This window comes from Apteryx mantelli, chromosome 1 (assembly GCF_036417845.1).
Source record: "Apteryx mantelli isolate bAptMan1 chromosome 1, bAptMan1.hap1, whole genome shotgun sequence".
Classification (NCBI taxonomy): domain Eukaryota; kingdom Metazoa; phylum Chordata; class Aves; order Apterygiformes; family Apterygidae; genus Apteryx; species Apteryx mantelli.
Genome location: NC_089978.1, coordinates 193,157,949 through 193,171,176, shown reverse-complemented (window position 1 = coordinate 193,171,176; position 13,228 = coordinate 193,157,949). Strand labels below are relative to the sequence as shown.

General features: G+C 44.5%; 1 protein-coding gene across 5 annotated transcripts in view; it reads right to left on the bottom strand.

Annotated features, from left to right (window-relative positions):
• Nucleotides 1-11,435, bottom strand: part of FOXP2 (forkhead box P2) — a 454,906-nt gene extending 443,471 nt beyond the window's left edge. For all 5 annotated transcript variants that reach the window (XM_067314932.1, XM_067314922.1, XM_067314902.1 and 2 more), the window contains exon 1: nucleotides 11,286-11,435. The gene's annotated coding sequence lies outside the window, so the exon portion shown is untranslated. The remainder of the gene's footprint in view (nucleotides 1-11,285) is intronic.
• Between the last annotated feature and the right edge of the window lie 1,793 nt (nucleotides 11,436-13,228).

Below are 13,228 nucleotides of genomic sequence, written 5' to 3'. Positions count from 1 at the left end.
TTAGCTCCCAATAATAACCTTTATAAAGAAAGTACAGTATCAGTTAAATGAATTTAAGTAATGATCCAAGATCATATTAGGCAGCAATTATAAGCTACAAATTGTATTTCATATCTTCAGCAAGAGTTAGCACGAGTCTTGCAGAGTCAAATCTCCACTATAAAGCAACACCCCCTGACATGTTTTAAATGCCACAAGCAGCTGAGCCCTGAGGGGTTAATGTTAGCACGAAAGCCAGGCTTGAAGAGTTGACCTGGTACCTAGTGACCATAGATCTAAGCACGTCAGTCACAGGGAAATATACGGTACTCTGTTCCCGAGTGAAGGCCAGGAGTGACAGATCAAGTTCCTCAGCTGCTGCAGAGCCTTCCCCAGCAGCAGCAGTGCGAAACATCAACTTCCCTGTCCCTATAGGGATCTGAGCAGTAAAGGTGACACTGGACAGTGACTCATTATTTCCATCTGTTAAATAAAAGTGAAGATATTAGAAGTGTTTCTTCCAAATATTCCAATATAACATCCTGACAAAAAGACCCTTGTCTGAAGTAAGAAACCAAAATAAATGAATGAAGAGGTCATCCCAATTAGAAGACCTCAGGGAAGGAGCAATCTCTTAGCACAGCACCTCAGTTTCGGGAAGCAACAGTGTCTGTAGCCTGACCCAAAGCATCACATATGAACTCTAAGAGCAATTGCTGCCTTTGGCAAGCCTCTGTGCCCCCCACCTTGACTCATCTCCCTCCTTCTCGAATCCATAGCAAAGCTGGGGAACCTAGAGGATAAACTTGACCTGCCTGGGAAACTACCCACTCGAGGAGGTCTCTGAAAGGAGCAGCTCATCCCAACTTTGCTGAGTAAGGCTCCAGTCTGTGTTTTCTTTTGCTACCAAAACATTCCAGGGCTGCGTCAGTTTGGATTGCAACATAAATATTGTGCAACTGCAGACTAGTTAGTTCCAATTATGGTAATACTGCAGGTGACAATGTGAAAGATATTTTTCATAGTCTGTGGTCACATTGTGCTTCCAGTCAGCTATGACTTAGATCAAGAGAAATTCGGTTGAAGAAAGTTTTGTTGATAACTGAATTTGGAGAAGAACTGCATGCATAACAGTGACTTGAAAAAAATGCTATCTTCCCTATTCTGGCAATATTTTAGTTGGTAACAACACAGACCTAAATGGCAGTCATTAGGTATAGAAATATATTTGTAACACTATACTTAAATGATACATTAGAATAATTTCAGGTTTTGACCTAAGTACTATTGATTCACAAAATGCACAGGCACCTACATATAAATAAGGCTAATAGTTTAAGACTTAAAATTTAATTTTAGTTACTGGAGACATTTACTGAATAAGAAGTTAAAGTAACACCCTAGTATGTCCAGGATAGGAGGTTCCATTTTTACACATAAACAAATAATATAATTGTGTTCTTCTACTGAGTCACAACACACAGTGATTTAAAACACTAGTGCCCAATCTGCAACTCAGAAGAACCAGTCAAGCAGCATATAGTTTGCTCCATCCACCAGTTTCCTCGAACCTACAAGAGCTCTCCTGTCAGGCGAAATGCACATGACGAGGCGGGGAAGAAGGTTTCAAGAAATGACAGCAAGGTGGCATCACCAAACACTTTGTCCCACAACCTGCTCCTTCTCTAGTCTGGAGAAGCCTCCGAGAATGAAGGTGCCTTGGAAAGGATGAATGAATTCTCCTGCCAGTCTGACCTGCCTGTAGCCATACCCCTTCTAGAGGAATATGCAGGGAATTACTTGTGTTCATCCACTATACGTTACACATAATGCAAGTCCAAAGCTTCTGGGAAGTGCTAGATTTAACTGCATACATTTAGCAGCACCAATCGCATGGCATGAGACACCCTCCAGGCACTGCACAAGATATGTCAGGCTTGGCTGAAAAAGCTGGACACCACTGATTTAAAACAATTATATATATGTTCATTTTTTGGACTGTCTTTCTCAAATGTCTTTGAATCCTTACCAATGACATATCTGACTGCTGTACTTTACAGTATAAACTACTGTTTATAAAGGAATAGTGAAAACGCTATATGGACCATCTCTTAGCTGTGTTTTACAACTTGCTTCTTGGGCAAGATTCATCCCTTTTTTGTGGGACCAGCAGGAACAATGTTGTATCAATAGGTGTCATCAGTATTTCTGATACTGGAAAAGTTAGAAGAAACAAATTAGCAAGATACATAAACTCTTTTGGATAAACAGGAGACTGACATGGAGTATTCTGATGAGTTACTGTTATCTGTTTCTTGAGAACCATCACAGGAGTCCAGAAAAAAAAAAGCCTGGGGGAACAGAAAGTTCAATTCATAATTAAATATTCACTTATGGAACAGCTATGGGGATTAAAGATAATATTACTTCCACAGGAAGGATAAGCCTTCCTTGCTTAAGGCATTTTGTTTTCCTTTGCATTGGAATGGCTTAGATACACGCAAATGGTCCATCACCAGTCTCAGTCTAGACTGCACCAAAGAGCAGCAAAATAGCTGGTAACTTCTTAACCTCCAAAACCTGTCTTGTAAGCGAACATATGAACACACCCAAAGATCAGCAAATCTCAGTACCTAAGCCAAAACCTTGAGTAATCAAAGGGAGTCTTCACACTGACTTCAAAAAATTTTGGATCTGGCTCGTAAGTCTTGGGAGAGACTTGTGACTGCCCCCTCAAGTACCTTCTCTCCTCAAGTGTGAAATGGGACAAACAGAGAGAAGGGGATTCCCTCTGGGCTACCATGAGCTAGAAATGCAGGTCTGAGCAGGGGGCTCTGCTGGGCAGCACACTGTCCATGGCAGCCCAGCATCATGGTTTGGGGGGGGGGGCTCATGACTCACCACTCCAGACCCCCTCGGGACTCCTGCTGGCACAAGCGGGCTGGGAGCATGGCAAGGGCCCATGCCGTATATCATGCTCAGTCCATAATGGAATTCAAACCTGGTCTGGAAGCACCCTCCCCTCATTTTTTCAAAGAAGATTTTGGAAGGACAGTTCTTTTCATCAAAATCCTTCAAAGACTTTTTTTTTTAATTGTAAAAATCACTCTTCAGCATAGCCAGTTTCTGCTGAGGATAATCCCACTGCTCAAGTACATTAGTTATTTTAGAAAAGGACTAAATATGTTTGTCTTTACTGACTGCACTCTTCTTTAGGATGGGCTGTGTCCCACAATCTGAGATTCAATAAACCCACTCAATACATGTCAATGTTGAAGCCTGTAGCTTCCTTCCTGGAAAGCTGCTGATGAGCACAGGTGCCCCGTGCTGCGGCACAGTCCCTCACACCAACCCAGACGCAGGCGCGCGCCCTTCCCAAACCTGCATGAATCCAAACCCACACAAGGGACATCTGAACAGCAGTGTTTCCCCACCTAATCGTGTCCTACAAGCATATGCAAATAACAAATGTTCTGACAATTTTAATATTCTCCAAGCTTTTTTATGATCACTTCAAGGCATGATCTGGCTCCCTGATACAAAAAAACCCACCTCAACAAACAGTTTTAAAAGCTTGCCATATAAAACTTCATAAGATATGAATTTCTGCTTGCTTGGATACACTTCATGCCTTTTCCTAGCCAATAATTAACAGAGAAAACCAGGACAGGTTGATTACCATTTCCAATGCTAAACACATCCTTAACTCTTTTAGAAGGTGCCAGTCACCTAAAACAGAATTAAACAACAAATATCTCTAAACTAATTTCTCCTACTATAAGCTTAATTCCTTTTATTAAGTAGAAGGATGTGCAAGGATTTATGACACTTCCTGTGAAACTTCTTCCATATATTCAATATAGTTATCTTGTGAATTACTGACCATACATGTTCTTCAATGAATGCTGACAGTTATTGTGTACTGAGAACAATTTACAGACATCATCACAACATTAAAAGTCATTTAAATGCATTCAAGACTGGTAACAAATGATTCTGAATAAATTTCTGGGTGAAAGCATTTCATGATCTTTAGCAAAGTAACATCCTAATATTTTTACAGTTTTAGCACCTATATATTTCACTAATTGATCATCAATTGAAAAATGATTTTTACCACATACCTAGAAGTCCTCAGCATCTCTTATGTTTTCTGTGCTGTATATATGACAATCACTTATTCCTTAATAATATAAATGTTTTTATACAAAGATGAAGATATATTCATACTGTTATGAAGAACATAACAGTTCATCAGTTATGCACTTCTCTGCAGTCTGTGCACACCTGACTGCATTAGGTTTTTGTGCTTTCATTTTTAGGTCATGCGAATACTGTAAGTACTGTAATGAAACCACAATCCTTTCTGTGTTCTCTCACAGAGTAGTGCCTTAAATCATAAATATTTCAACTACTGTTTTAGACTCTAAAAGATAGTAGCCTCTTGTCTTCTATACATTTTTCTCCGCCTTTATCTTCAAAAGAACTCTGTCCCTCTTCTGCCACACCAAAGTGATATTTAGATATGCACTAAAAATCGACTTTCACTGCTGCAACTAATAAATACCTTTCAAAAGACACACACTGTAATTAATAAAATCTAAATATTTAAAACACCAGCTGACAGAAGTCCAAGTCCAAATTGTGGCCAGGGTAAACTGGCATGACTCTTGTGAAGTAAACAGAATTGTGCCTGCTGTGTGCATAATGCAAAATATTAATTATTTCTTCCCTTATATAAAGTTATGGGTAAAAATTTATTTCATATATTGGGTATCAGATAAAAAAAAACATATGACTTTTTTCTCCTGCAAATCACAATTTCTGATCAGCTTTCCCCCCCCTCCCCCTTGCAAATCTGTGCATTCTCTGGCTTCTGCCCAAATGCATGTTCCCTCTGGCCTCTTTCCACGATGCTCCCCAACTCTTCTTTGTTTTTGTGTTGCTACTTTCTTTTCCAAAGCCCGTAGTGGCTTCCCACAGCTAACCCTTAAAATTTCCTCTACACTATTTGTAAGTGGTAAAAGTTGACAGTTTTTGATCTAATTTCCACGCAATAAATGTCAACTACAAGTTTTATTACACATGTACTATCCACGGCTTTTCTTTTACTAGGTGAGTTACAATTCCAGAAGAACAATGTGCCTTCTAAATATTAAGAGTTACAAAAAGAAAAACCAACAAAATAATTGAGACTAACTTTTTTACAGCAAGACTTAGCACCGACTGAATGGCAAAGTTTAAATGGTTTACTGGCTTATTCTCCTGTTAATTTTTTTAAGCCATTCCTGGGCAAATTCAAAATCAACATCTGATAGATACTTAGCACAATACTATGCTTGATATAATTTAGTAACTCTGAGATTGTTTCTCTGAACACAAGTTTCTTAGTTGGGAGAATGAATTTCCCTGGAAAGACAATCACAAAGATGACAGTGGTAATATTCATCAAGATCACAGTGTTTTAACATACAGGTGATCAGGTCCGTAACTCTTAATTTTAAAATATGTAGCTTGTTGTTTTAGGCTGAAATAAGGAAGCCAGATGACTGAATAACCCACTATTTAGATTTTTTTTAAAAGAATTTATGATCAAAGTTGCAAAAGATGCATCATGTTGTAAGAGAACATTAAGTTACCGCAATAGGACTGTGTGTATTCTTTCAACAAAAAGTCAGTTTTATAAGGAATATGAATTTTTTCATAAAATATTAATATTTATCGAAATAAACAATTTTGCATAGAAAATCCCAACAACTTCCTATATATATATAATGATATATTACCTACCCTCAAAATGTCACTCTTAAAAGAATATTCAGTTTGGGGCCCAATAGTAAAGAGGAAAGAATATCTCCTATTGCGACAAAATTGGCACAGGCCTACTGTCTTCCTTGCAACATCCTGGAGGCAAAAGCAGGTTAAATAGGACTAAGAGCAGCAATTTACAGAAACACTTAGTTTGATGCAATTTGCAGCTGTGGTCATCAGAGCACACAGCAGAGGTCCAAAGGACTATTTCTCAGAGCAAAGGATCTGCACTTTGTCTATGACCCTGTATCCACCAAGGGACGGGAAAAACTTCTCAAAACAGAGATTCCCCCCTTCTGGTATCTGCTATCCATAGGAAGGAGGGAGAAGATTAAAATATTCAGATAAACAACTGAACTTCACAGGCAGGCCAAAGACTGTCTGTTTGGGGTTTTATGATGGAGGTCTGTGATTACTCCTTCCAGCCTGGAACGCCCGTCACATAACAGATGGGGGGGACAGGGCAGAAAATATCCCTTCTGCATGGTGAATAAAGTTGCCACCTGCCGCCTAAACCTATTGTCTTTGTTCCCGTGCACGGCCCTATCAGTTAGGAAGCTATATATAATTTAGCTAGAACCACAGTCAAGACACATCCAAATACACATCAGTACACATCCAAACTGAGTGTGTATCTAGTGTACAGCTCACAGTATCAGAGGGAATTAGCCCTACCCTCTGAAGTAAGCTTGATTAACATATGCATTTAAATACAAAACAAACTGCAGTGAAACCCCTTCCAACTACAGCTGAAGGAAGGAGGATGTATGATTGCTACTGCCAGGAACAAGAAATAACTAACTAAACTGATAAAAGTTAATGTTCTCTTATTCCCTTTCTGAACAACCTCTACAATTTACTAAAAAGACTTGAAAGAGTTAATAGTGTAATATTATGTGCTTTCACATTTTGATTTAATTTGCCTTAGAACTGAAAGCATTTATTGCAAGATATTAAACACAATTCTGTACATAATCTGGTATTCAGAGTTCAAATTTTACTTCCTAACATCATCCCAAACTACACTTCTGGTGAACCAATAAACATTGTACTAACTGTTCATTAAAAAGATTATTTTCAACTACTTCATTGATGACAGCATAGACGGGCCATCGCTGGCACTTTTAAATCCAGCTGACACTAAACGTTGTCTTGCACTTAAAATGCAAACCTGGCAAAATGAAAAAAGGAAAAAAGCCAAAATAGATGCAAATTTTGTATCCATGGATAGATGCCTCTTATAATTCAAAGTAAACATTTTGGAAGATTTAAAAAGTAAGAAGTATCGTTAAATTACTCAGAGCCTCAAAGAGAAGAAAAAAGATCATCAGTGTTAAATGATACTTGCGGGACTGCTTTTGTTTTTATGCTGATCTAGCAGTTTTGAAATTTAAGGTTAAAAACTATCCTTGGAAATGCTTACAATAAGATAACTATCTTCATTCTGTCACAGCATAAATGTGGAAGAAAATCTCCAAAACAAATAACATTGAAATATAATATTGAAACTTTAAGATTATCTGAGATAACTGTAGTTATTACAGATAAACTTTTCTACAATTTCACCTTTTTATTCAGTTTTTCTGGTGCTAGTAATTTGCACATACAATCAGAAAAGATCTCAAGTCAAAATAGGACAGAGAACAAGAATCCAAATGACAATATTCAAGGATTAGTTGAGGGGTATGCTATAGTGGCTGTGAAAAAAAATAGATAATTTGCATTACTTCTAGAACCACAAGCTGTCACAAAGTTTTTAAAAAGTCATCAGTTTGTGTGTACCAAAAATCAGTATTTTACAGCAAAGGGGATAGCATTTTTGAGTTCCACTGTGATTTGCAATTTTCTCCAGTCAAAATCATTGCATGTGTATTTCTGAGTGACCTACGTCCTAAATCGTTTCCTGTTCCTAGAAACAAGTGACCTCTTCATGATCTGACTCAAAGAAACAAGACGATGACTCCCATCAACCATTGTTTTTCCAACCACTATCGGAATTAAATTTCTCCAAAAATAGGACTGAACAGAAGAGTGCTCACTATTCAAGAAATATTAATTAATCACCCTATCAGAAAAAGAAATACCAGCCCTCAAATTTCGATGATGAAAAACAATGAAGTTAACTGACATTTTCAATGACACATTGCAAAACACTGACACAACACAGATCAGATCTCAGAAGTTTTCTATTGTTTTCAGCCCACTAGACTTGAATATCTCCTGTGCATGCAAAGCTGAATCAGGCATATTCCTCAGAGTATAAAAGGCTCATTTTACTTCACTTTGATCAGTCCAGAAATCAAAGCTTATGCCACAGCAATTTTTAAAGTATACTGAGTCCAACAAGAATTCTTCTAAAAATACATGAAAGTCCAATAAGAACTTCTCCACCCAAAATACACCTTTCATCTTAAAATACTAGTTTTGATGCATTTTATTACAGAAAACCATTTAAATTTGTATAAGCAACAGAGGAGTACTTAAAAAAGTCACTTCGAAAATCTATGAAATGCAGGACTCGACTATTGTACAAACTCTAGTGCAGCTAAAAAATAGTGCCATGTATTTATTAATTAAAATACCCAGGACTTGATATACTTATTTTAATCTTCCGTACATGGCGTAAACACTAATATGGTTGTCCCTTATAGAATCCTTGGTAATTTTACACGACTCTACACTAAAGAGAAAGCAACAACACATTTTTTTTTCCTCCTTCGAAAACACTACAGTGAAACAAAGATCTTGTAACAAAATGTAAGAATCACTGAGGTTAAACTAAAATCAAAGAAATATCCAAATATTAGTACATTTGTTTCTGCTCAAGCTTACTGTTAATGTTACTGTTAAATGCTAAAGCCTACTCTAATAAGGCCTCACATCAAGCAGTAGATTTCCAGTGCTATATATTAACAAAATAAATTAGAATACTTAATTATGCAGCATTTTATATGTAACTTAGTGAGCTATCAACTGACATAAAGGTTACTATATGTATTCTGGAAATGCTATATTTAAAACACGCTTTCCTTTCCCTCAACTATTTAGTAATTTACTATTCTGAGCAGTTAAATAGATGATTTAAGTATACAAAAATGCTATGGAACACTACCGTTCTGTAACAACTACATTAAAATAGAAAGTAACTGCAAAACAAGGGTTTTTTCAATCTCTATATTTAATATGAACAAACTTTATAGACAGTCAGGAGAAACCTTAAATTAAAAATAAATAGTAATTTGAACACTAAAATCCGTATCTCACTCAAAAGGTTTAGTGTAGCATTAGAGAAACTGATTTAATAATTAATCATATTTTCTTTAGAGTAATACTACTAACAGTAATGTTTTTGCTTAATGGTTTTAAATTATCTAGCACAGGGGGAAAAAAAATCAACCTGCCAAAATCTCTTAAACTTCGTCTCTAACTTCTTTTTTCCTCCCTCAAATTAACATGAGTATACAGACACAGTGTGCAACTTCCGAGTCCCACATTTGTAACAAAATTTCCAAGGGCCTGATCCAAGCCCATTCAGTCAATGGACAGATTCCCACTGATGTCAATGGAAAGATTCCCACTGACTTGAGTGAGTTTCGGATAAGGGCTTTCATGCAGGAAACAGAACAAGTGAATCCTCTTTGGAAGGGGAACTTCTGCGCTTCTCTCTTTAAAAAAGTACATGAACAAATCAGGGTTCTTAAAAATAGCACCGTTACTAGGTAAAGATTACTGCGTGTTCTTCCATCTGTGACTCTGCACTCTTTGAGTAAAGATGATGATACTAAAGTTTATTTAGGGTGGTTACTTCTGAGATTATTTTTCCCCTGAGAATATGCCAGCAGGATGCTTTCTTTCCCAGCTGTTTCTGCAAGTTTTAAACGCATGTTTTCCTGCCTGCACATACTACTTACACACAACCCAGACTTACTCCCCCCAGAAGCCCCATGCTGGGAGCTCACCAGTGCCCACCAGTGCACTTAACAGGGGCTGTGCCTAGAAATGGGCCCGTAGCCTCCTGAGCCTGACACAAGCCTAACTGGTGAAAAGGGAGCAAAAATGCCTAACAAAATGTTTTTTTACCTTTGCCACACTAGTTCGAGCGGGTGGCAAATACCTTCCTGCAGTTTATCGGAGCCAGGCAGCTCCACACGGTGCGCAGCCGCCGCTCAGCACAGCCGCCGCACGGCGGGCGCCCCGCAATTTGCCCTTCCCCTCCTCTCTGCCCTCGCACGCCCAACTCGAAAAGCAAACCCAGCATGCCTCACAGCCATGGCCTCGCTACTTCTCCCCTCTCCTAAAAACTAAACTTTCAAAACTTCCCTGGTCCCGCAGTCCTCCCGACTTTCAAGAGCCAATTTCACGGGAAGGCCCCCACGCACCAGCTGCGGAGACTGCCTCCGGAGCGCCGCAGCTCTAACATCATTATTTAGTAATCCTTGGTTCTAGGCTTTTTTGGGGGGGGGGGGGACAGTGGGGGGGGACGCTGTTCACCGCGCAGCCAAAACGGCGCGGGGAGGCGCGGGCGGGGCCGCCGGGCCGGGGCACCCCCGCGCCGCCTGCACTTCCCCGCCCGCGCCAAAGGGGGCGCCCTGGGGCCGCCCGGCCCGCCGCCGCCGCCGCCGCCACCGGGGCCCGGCCGCCCCCTCGGCGCTGGCGGGCGAGCAGGGCGGCTGGAAAAGGGGGTCGCCTCTCGCTCAGGCACGCATACTGCACACAAAGGAGAAACGTGACACGTTTCTTCGCCCAGGCTGTCCGCTAGGAAGGTCTCGAAAAACAGCAAAAGAAGAAAAAAGGGGAAAAGAAAAAAAAAAGAATGAGGAGGAGTGCCGAAGACAGACGAGCCTCCCCTGGAAATCCTCACTTGGACCCGACCCCTCGCTGCCTTCCTTGCATTTCTTTCCCTGTACGGGAAGGCTACAGGTTGTTTGTTTTTAATTACAAGCAAAGGGCGCGGGGGGGTGGGAGGGTTGGAAAAGCAGGTTTTGCACCAGTCCTTGGGAAAAAAAGCTGGAGTTGGGAGTGCGCAGACCTGCCTTAAAGGAAGGTGGCCATGCTGATAAATTAACACGTCCCGCGTTGCCAGCGACAGGCGACCCTGGAGAATTGGGGGGGGGGGGGCCGAAAGTGAGCAGCGGGCGCCGCCAGCACGCTTCCGCGGCCGGCTCTGCCGGCGGGCGCGGGATTTGTCAAAAAGAGCCGAAACTACGAGCGGGGCAAAAACTGCCTGCGCTCAGTTAGCGCCCCTTCACCCCCACGCCCGCGCTCGGTGCCCTGCTGAAAGCGCTGCCCCAGCCCCTCGGGGCCGGCAGGAAACCTGACACATGTCACACTTGCGCCCGCCGCGCCTGGGGCGGCCGCGGCCAAACTTTCCCGCGGCAGCGGCAAGTCAGTGAGCAGCGGAGGCGGGGAGGGAGGGAGCGGGCGAAAGCAGCAAGTCAGACCGGGGACCTGGGGGAGGAGGGGACGGGCAGGAGGTGTGGGGGGGTAAAACTTACCGGGAGGAGACACCGTGCAGGGCGTCCCGACGAGCTGACACCGAGAGAAAGGGCGAGCGGAGCCGCGCGCAGCGCCGCGCGCACATGCAAGGTCTTTGCGGGCGGAGCCGCCGCTGCTGCCGCCGCCGGGACGCGCGGGCAGGGACCGGGCCGGCGGGGGGAGGGCGGCGCGGGGGCGGCGGGCCCCTCCGCGGGCGCGGAGGGGCAGCTGGCGCGCGGTGCCTCGCGCCTTCCCGGAGGCTCGCGCTGCCTCTCGCTGGCGCTCTCCCTCCCCCTGCGTGTGGGTCTGCCTCTGTGCGGAGCGTGCCGCCTGTGTGTATGTGTTTTGTTGGGAATGCAAAAAAAAAGAAAAGGGAAAAAAACTCGCTGCACACACCGACTCCTTTGGAGAAAAGGGGAGTGAAAAGGGAGCCCTCACATGATCGCGAAGTGGCCTGCACAGAAGTGCTAATAATGCGCGGGGGGGGGGGGGGGGGGGGATTGCAACAAAAAAAAAGTACGGCGGGACCCGCTTGGCCGTGCCCCGGCGCCGCGCGCCCCACTCCGCGCCTCCCCCGGCCGGCTCCTTGCCGGAGCGGGGTGTTGCGAGCCGCTGCAGACGTCAGGTCCACCTGCTATGTAAACAAACCGTCGGGGAAGTTGTTTGCTCTCGTCTGCTCCCCCCTCCCCGCCCCCTCTACCCTCCCTCCTCCCCTCTCCTCCTGCTCCGTTAGACACAACGAGTTTAGCAGACGGGGAGAAAACAAAGCCGTATGTTGTATTGGCAGTGCCGACTGTCTGCAGCTTGTTGGCAACCCTCGAAGTGCAGCAGCCCGCGCGCGGAGGCAGCCCGGGGGTCCCGCGTGGGCGGGCGCGGCGATGGCGGGGGGGGGCCGGGCAGCCCAGGGGCCCCGCGGGGGCCGCCCGCCCCGCCGGGCCAGGAGGGTCGCGGCGGCCGCGCGGCGCCGCCGCCTCGGCCCGCGGTGCCCCTGCCCGCGGGTCCCGAAACTTTCTCTGCCCCCGACACGTCGGAGTAAGGTGCAGGAGCCCCCTTCCCCCGCCTCTGCAATGGAAACCAGCTGCAAACTCGCATTTCTGGTGGCAACAATGAACGCGGCGGCCGGTAACTGCGCCCCGCGCTGCTCCGCGGCCCCTGCGCGGGCCGCCCGACTCCGCGCGGCGCCGCTCCCCGCAAACAGGCACCGCGTCCCTTCCCGCCGAAGTCATTTTAACTAACGAGCACGAATGTAAAAGGAGGAGGAAGAAGAATTCCCGTCGTAGCTAGAAACAGGAGAAATTGATCCTGTCCTCTCTCGTCCTTCGCCGTTCCCCATCGTATCTACCATTCGATCACATACATTTAATTCTATGGAAGGAGTGTCGGATAAACACCGACAGTAAATCAGAAAATTAACAAAGTGGAGTGTGTTTTTGTTAATTCAGAATCCACCTAATCAAAGCAAAATAACCTCGACCTAACACTTTTTCATGTAATTTTGAATTAGAAAGGCTCTTCTGTATTCATTGGAGACCAAAATCAAAAGTGATTGTAACTCAGAATTAACATAAACTGCATTTATTTTAAAAAAAAAAAAACTTTGCCGCCCGGTGTTCGGGCGAAGTGGAAGATTATCCGCTTGCCTCGCCGCGCCCAGGGCTGCTGAGCGCCGCGCCCCGCCGCTCCGCTCCGTCCAGGGGAGCTCAGCGAGCCGCTCCGCGGGGGGACCTGCCGCCGGCGCGGCTCCCCGCGGGAGGCACCGCCCGGGGGGCCCGCAGCTACCGCCAGGGCGGAGCCGGCGCAGCTTGGGCAGCCCGGCGGCGGCGGCGGCCGGGGCCCGTCCGGGGCTGCGCCCTCGCCCCGCGGAGCCGCCGGCAGCCAATAGGGTGCGGGCGGGTTCGGGAGGTGAAAGTTCACCGCCAGGGCACGCGCGCCGCCGGCTCGCGGGGGCGCGGGGCGGGCGGGT